Raw genomic sequence first — 8,041 nt, 5'->3', positions numbered from 1 at the left:
CGCAGCGAGGAGACGGAATGAGGTCCCAGCAAGGCTCTAGTTATCGACCTTAGGGAAGTTCTGGAAATCGATCATAGTCGGTGAACTGGAACAGAGGCCGTAAAGATAGCGGATGGTCAGGGCCGCCTAATAAGAAGCCTAGGACCTCTAGAAGCAATCAGTCACCCGTGTGCCGAAGGTGTGGCAGATCGCACGATGGAGAGTGTTATGCTCATGCGCTGGTGTGTTTCAAATGCGGGAAAGAGGGTCATCTATCTCGGGTATGTGAGAATCTAGAAGTAAAGACCCTTGCACCCAATGAGCGGCCGAAAGCTAATGCCAGAGTCTTCTCCATCCGTGAAGATGAAGTGCGAGCAGGGTCGTCCACCGCTGTCACAGGTCAGATTTTCGTGGATTTTTTCTCTGCGTATACATTGATAGATTCAGGACCCACGCATTCATTCATCGCATCTAGGAAGTCTGGTCAGTTAGGGGAGCATCAGAAGAAATTCTCGTATCCCTTCGTCACGGCTACGCCTTTTGGAGAAAAGTACCGGTCATTATACTAGTATAGAGATGTGCCAATCCGAGTTCATGATCGGATAATGAAAGCAGACTTGATAGAATTGGAAATGGTGGACTATGACGTAATCCTCGGAATGGATTGGTTAAGTACCCACCATGCAATCATAGATTGCCAAAAGAAGTCGATTCTATTCCAGAACCCAGGACTTGGACCGCTGCAGTTCCTAGGTTCCTCTCGAAAATCGAGTTTTCCGATCATATCGGGGCTGAAGGCCGTGAAGATGATGCATCAGGAATGCACTGGTTACCTTGCAAGCGTGGTAGACGTCACAAAGACGGTCAAGCCGCAGCTGCAGGAGATTCCAGTTGCTACAGATTTCCTTGATATTTTTCCAAAAGATCTTCCAGGGTAACCTCCTGATCGAGAAGTTGAGTTCAACATAGAACTCATCGAAAGCTCCATATTGTATGGCTCCAGCAGAATTGAAAGAACTCAAGATGCAGCTACAAGATTTGCTTGACAAAGGATTCATACGACCAAGCCATTCGCCTTGGGGAGCGCCAGTCTTGTTCGTTAACAAAGCAGATGGTTCTCTATGGCTCTGTATTGACTACCGTGAATTGAACCAAGTGACGATCAAGAACAAGTATCCGTTGCCGCGGATCAATGATCTTTTTGATCAACTTTCAGGAACGACAGTGTTCTCGAAGATTGACTTGCGTTCGGGATACCATCAGCTGAAGGTTCGAGATGAAGACATCCCGAAAACCGCTTTTCGTACCCGATATGGTCATTATGAGTTCTTAATTATGTCGTTTGGATTTACTAATGTGCCGGCAGCATTCATGAACCTGATGAACCGAGTATTTGAGGACTTTCTGGATAAGTTCGTGATCGTGTTCATCGACGACATTCTGATCTACTCGAAAACTAACGAAGAGCATGAGCAGCATCTGGAGCTAGTGCTAAGCAGGCTGAGGGAAAAGAAACTATACGCCAAGTTCTCGAAGTGTGAATTTTGGCTGGAACGTGTAGTATTCCTTGGCCATGTTGTCAGTAGCTCTGGTATCATGGTAGATACTGCTAAAGTGGAAGCCGTGAGGCAGTGGAGTCAGCGAAAGACAATCACTAAAATAAGGAGTTTCTTGTTTCTTGCTGGCTACTATAGGAAGTTTGTGGAAGGATTCTCTAAGTTCGCCATGCCCCTAACTCAACTAACCTGTAAATTACAGAAGTTCCTTTTAACCGAGACCTGTGAGAAGAGCTTTCAAGAGCTGAAGAACAGGCTGACAACCGCCCCAGTGCTCACCATTCCACAAGGAGTTGATGGGATTGCTATTTACTACGATGCATCTAAGCAAGGTTTGGGCGCTGTTTTGATGCAACATGGGAAGGTTATTGCTTATGCCTCGCGACAGCTGAAGGATTACGAAACCCGGTATCCTACCCATGATCTAGAGCTTGTTGTTGTAGTGTTTGCTTTCAAGATATGGCGACACTACCTGTACGGAGTCCATTGTGACATCTATCTAGACCACAAAACGTTAAAGTATCTCTTCACTCAGAAGGAGTTGAATATGAGCCAAGGACGTTGGATGGAACTCCTGAATGATTATGAATTTGATTTGCATTATCATCCTGGTAAGGCAAATAAAGTCACAGATGCGCTTAGCCGCAAATCTGTAGCGTCCTTAGCAAGTTTGGTTGAAACGTCTCTTCAACTAAAAGACGATGTTCAGCAGTTAGAACTTCAGCTGATCACTGGAAGATTAGCTGCTCTTAGCGTACGTCCGATGTTGCTGGAACAGATCAAAGATGGTCAGTACGCAAACGACTACCTTCTTGGGAAGATGTTTGAGGCTCAAAGAGGTAAAGAGGGTGACTTCAAGTTGGATGAGAACGAGGTTCTAAGGTGCAACGGAATAGTTTGCGTACCATCCAACGAGGAAGTCAGAAATCAGTTGATGGTAGAAGCTCACGGGACACCATATTCGGTACATCCAGGTGTGAAAAAGATGTATCAAGATTTGAAAAAGGTATATTGGTGGCCAGGAATGAAGAGAAATGTAGCTGAGTTTGTTCAGAAGTGCCTAACTTGTCAACAAATTAAGGCAGAGCATCAAAAACCAGCTGGACTGCTGCAACCACTTGAGATTCCACAGTGGAAGTAACGATGGATTTCGTGTCAGGTTTGCCAAAAACCACAGCTGGTAACGACTCAGTCTGGGTCATTGTCGACAGATTGACCAAATCAGCTCATTTTCTGCCCATCAAGACCACTCACACTGTGGATAAGCTCACTGAACTCTGCATAAAAGAGATTGTTCGTCTACATGGAGTTCAGAGCTCAATAGTCTCCGACCGTGATGCTCGTTTTACAACCAAATTTTGGAAGAGTGTACAACAGTATTTTGGGACGCGACTGAAATTCAGCACTGCATTCCATCCCCAAACTGACGGCCAGAGTGAACGTACGATCCAAGTGTTAGAAGATATGCTTCGAGCGTGTGTTTTGGAGTTCCACGGCTCGTGAAGTCGTTATCTTCCCTTGGTCGAGTTCTCGTACAATAATAGTTACCAAGCGACGATTGGGATGGCACCCTACTTTATGGGCGAAAGTGTCGCTCTCCAGTTCATTGGGATGAAGCTGGTGAGAGCGAGTTCATCGGGCCTGAATTTCTCGAGCGGACCACCGAAGCGATAAAGAAAATTCAAGCCCGGATGAAGACAGCACAAAGTCGTCAGAAGAGCTACGCAGATAAGCGTAGAAGACCTCTAGAGTTTGAGGCAGGAGAGAAAGTATTTTTGAAAGTCTCTCCGATGCATGGTTTCATGATATTCGGGAAGAAAGGAAAGCTCTGCCCGAGATATGTTGGACCTTTTGAGATTCTGGAACGATTAGGCAAGGCAGCTTATCGCCTAGTGTTGTCGCAGTTTTTCGGACAACGATTTAGGAGTCGCGGACGGTTAGACCCAAGGCCGGACCAAGTGGTCTCGTCTCGACTCGAGCGTGTCGGGCTTGGTATTCCAAGCCGTCCCTTAGCTGTAGGTGGTCTCTGTCTCGTCCAAGCACCTGAAAAGTAAGCAAAGAAGGTGTGAACTACAAAGGGGAAACAGGGGGGGTGCCCCTGTTTACCTCTCCGACGCTCAACATTAGTGTGATTGAGGTGGAGTATAGAGGTTTTAGGGGTGTTTAGAGGCCAAAGCTTGAGGGAAACGAGCGAGGTACGAGTTCGGCAGCGTTTCAGTACTCAAGAATGGATTACCTGGAGTAGGGGAGTGGCCCCTCTATTTATAGGCAGCCAAGGGGTGGTTTGAAGACCCCTTGGCCGAGTGAACTTGCTTGGTTCGGCCATTGAGTGGCTGGGTCGGCCAATGGCCGAGTGAACATGGTGGTGAGGTTCACTCGGCCATTGGCCGAGTGAAAAGCTTGGGCCGGCTGAGGTTCACTCGGCCATTGGCCGAGTGAACTGCTGGAAGGTTCACTCGGCCAATGGCCGAGTGAACTGCCTGGGCGGCTGGAAGGTTCACTCGGCCATTGGCCGAGTGAACTGCTGGAAGGTTCACTCGGCCAATGGCCGAGTGAACTGCCTGGGCGGCTGGAAGGTTCACTCGGCCATTGGCCGAGTGAGTCATTGACTCAGCCAATGGCCGAGTGAGCCATTTGGCTCAGCACATGGCCGAGGGAGCCATTGACTCAGCCAATGGCCGAGTGAGTCCTTGACTCAGCCAATGGCCGAGCGAGCCATTGACTCAACCTATGGCCGAGGGAGCTATTGACTCAGCCAATGGCCGAGTGAGTCATTGATTCAGCCAATGGCCGAGTGAGGCATTTGACATGGCCATTGGTTTGGGCCGGCCCCTGGTTGGGTCAGGGTTTCGCCGTTCAAGACCTCGCACCAGCCACGCGTGTCGAAGAGATGCCTTTGTCCTCGTCGGCCCTAGACGGGCCGACAACACCTAGCCCTACCGCTGTCTCTGTCCAACCTTCATGATGTGTTTCACGTATCGATGTTGCGGAAATACATGTCTGATCCTTCATATGTACTTCCAGATCAAGAGGTTGAAATTTCTCCTGACATCAGATATGAAGAACCAGCTGTTGCAATTCTAGATCGCAAGGAGAAACTCTTGAGGAATAAGACTATACCTCTAGTCAAAGTACTATGGAAGAAACACTCCGCAGAAGAAGCTACTTGGGAGCTTGAGAGTGAAATACAAAAGAAATACCCTGCCTTGTTCTAAGTTTCGAGGACGAAACTCTTCTAAGGGGGTAGGGATTGTAATATACAAAATTTTGTAACGCTCGACTTGTGATTTGAAAAAAATAAATGAGCTTTCCATTGTTACAGCTAAATTCTCGAGTGAATTATACTTCATTGGATTTATCAAATTAATTTTAAATATGTTAAGGTTATGAGAAATCTCGGAATAAATAAAGGAATTATCGAGTTTATCTCGATTAATAAATTAATTCCGACGAAATATTCCGGAACTTAATTTAAGAAATAAATTCTAAAGAACGAGAATTAATTCCGAGAAACCTTAAATATATTTTAATTAATCGAGAACGAACGAGAAAATTCTCGGTACGAATCGTATAATGATATTCCATTAAGTAATAGATTTAATTAAATAATTATATGAAAAGGACGTGGTTGTAACAATTTTTAAGGCACCCATTTGAAAGAAAAAAAGGAAAAGAGGTTGGTTTGTAATTAATAGGATAAGGTTGAACATTGCCACGTCATCAAGGGTCTAGATATTTTTTTTAAGTGATGTATCTCACTTGGCCCGCCAAAATACACCAGCCCACGTGAGAAAAAAAAAAGAAAAGAAGAAAGAAGAAAGAAAAGAAAGACCGGAAGAAAGAAAGAAGAGAGAAAGGAAAAGAGAAAGAAGAAGAAGAGGGCCGAGAGGGAGAGGATGAGAGATCGGGGGAGAGAGAGAAACCGAGATAGAGAGAGAGAGAGAGAGAGAGAGAGAGAAAGAGGTCGAGGGAGACCAAGAGAGAGAGAGAGCGAGCAACGGAGATGGAGCCCGAGATCAAGAGCACGACGGAGCGCGAGAGGGATCGGGAGTCGCACGAGGAAGAGCGGCCGAGGCTGGGCGTCGCACGAAGAAGAAGGAAAAGAACGTGGCGAAGTAACTCTGACCTTGGCTTAAACACGAGGAGCCGAGGTAATTTCGATCCTAAACCCAAATTTTCTAGGGTTTGGAACTTGAATTTGAGGCTTTTGTAGAAATCAGTTGAATCTCTCGTTCAATGCCCGATTTTTGCTTGTTGAGTAGTGGATTGAAGGATATTATTTGGGTTCGATGATTCTGTGAGGTTTTGGTTTGTTCTTGGTGTTGGCCGTGTGTTTCTGGTGTTGGCCCTGTGTTTTTTACGCTGGCCGTGTGTTGAGTTTGATTTTGTGATGTGATTATGAAGTTGTTTAATGTTTGGGTAATGTTTGAAAGGCATGGTTTGAATTTTGTTTGATTTTTTGGACGAATTTTGAGTAATATGTGGACTTGGCCGTATGAAGTTTTGGATTTGTTTTATGAATTGAGGAATTCTGCTTGATGATGTGTTGAGGCTGTGATGATTTTTTTTTTTTGTGAATTCTGAATATTTGGATTGGGTTGTTGTTTCAGCCGAGGGATTTGGTTATTTGGCCGTGTGAGCATGTCTTGGCCGAGTGAGCATGTTTTGGCCGTGTGATGTTTTTTTGGGCCGTTGTGCTTCGTGATGTGATTCTGAGCCTCGAGTTGAAATTTGTGATTTGTTGAGGTTGTGATTTGGATTTGAAATTAAATTTGGAAATGGATTTGAATTGGTCCGAATTTTGAATCGAGTATGTTTCCGGGCTCGTTGAATTGTCTCGAGAAATTTAGTTTTGATTTGAGAAATTCGATTTGAGATTGATATTTCGTTTCGTGCTCGACTGGTTTGACTTTATATTTGAATTAAAAAAAATTATGACAAGTCTAAATTTTTTTTGGGACAAGTCTAGAAATTTTTATGACAAGTCTAAAGATTTTGTGACGAGTCAGTTGGATTCGTGTTTGGTTGTGTGACTTGTTTGGGTTCGGGTTTTTGAGTCGAGATGTCGGATTTGGAATTTTTGATTGATAATAGTTTGGATTTACGGAATTAACTCGATGTCGGATCCGCGGTTTGATGACAGATTTGGACAGATGAGCGGGAACCGGACGAGTCCAATGAGACGAAGCCGGATTTTGAAGTTTTCAACGAAAAGAGTTATCGAAATTAAAGCTCGATTAACTCGTGAGTTTTTTAAATCGCTTATAGCGTTTAAATACTCTTAGTTGGTTTATGCAATGTATTTCATTTAATAACGTTCAAGAATTTAATTTAATTATTCATTTTGAAATTATCGGTTATTTAATTTCGGATTAATTAATTTATTTAAGACTCATAATTACCAAGGGAATAATCAACTACTTACGAAGGGAATAATCCTGTTTATGTGCATTTACGTGTTAATAATAAAAAGAGTAGGAAAAACCTTAAAAGACACAAACACCAAAGATTAAGGCTTAGGCCACTCTTTTTGGAAAATTTAGTTGGGTTTATATCCATAGGTTCAAATGCTAACTTGAACCAGCCACGTTGCTACTTTGTTGTAGTTAGATCCCTCTGCTAACCATACAGTTTAGCTAGATCTGAGGTGACATGAGAGCATGTTGGACTCTCGGATTCGAGCCGAGGGTAGAAGTACCGGGGGTCATATCCCGAGTCTTCAACTCAAAACGCTAACGAGCATAAAAGGGAAATGATAATTCTTTAGGGATTTAACCCGAGTCGGTCTCCTGTAAGTACTATAGATGTGTACTTTGAGTGCTGCAGAGTACTCAAACCTTAAAGAATTGATGTATCGATGGTTCCAAAAGGAAATGAACCCTGACGGGCTATGAGGGCCTGGGGGATGGCGCTGAGTACTCATATCTCGGGGAGTCGACCAAGAGTCGTACCCGACTTTATTGCCAGGCTATGAAGGCCTGAAGAATGCACCTTGACGGGCTATGTGGGCCTGGGGGTGGCACCGACGTCGAATGAAGTGGTACCATTAGTGGATCCCACACAGACATTAAAACCCTTAGGCCGCCGGACAACTGCTGCTCGAAGTCTAAGGCTGGTCTCTTGTCGTTGTAGAGGTTATAGCGGGGGATGTGTGTAACCTTAAAGACGACAAGTACTAGTTAGAGTGTGGACACATTAGTCATGCTCTAGAAGTTGTTTGATTTGCATCAATGCATTCTTATGTGCTTGTTTGCACGTCACATGTTATCACATGGAATTAGTCGCTTTATTTTTGTAAGTTAGATTCCCACTTACTGAGTCAATCGACTCATAGTTTTATGACCCTTGGTAATGTAGAGAAGGGCAAGGCGCCGATGTGAACAAGGAAGTTGAAGATGAAGACCGGACGTGTATCTCTTGACCTTTGGGCTAATGGGAACTCACCCGGGTTCAAACCCTTCTATAATAATATCTATATTTTGTTGAACCCCTTCCGTAAACTATGA

Source organism: Urtica dioica, chromosome 1 (assembly GCF_054948205.1).
Source record: "Urtica dioica subsp. dioica isolate 48M chromosome 1, U.dioica_male_clone48M_v1_H2, whole genome shotgun sequence".
In the NCBI taxonomy this organism is placed as follows: domain Eukaryota; kingdom Viridiplantae; phylum Streptophyta; class Magnoliopsida; order Rosales; family Urticaceae; genus Urtica; species Urtica dioica.
The sequence above is the reverse complement of the archived record's forward strand: the minus strand, read 5'-3'. Positions refer to the sequence as shown.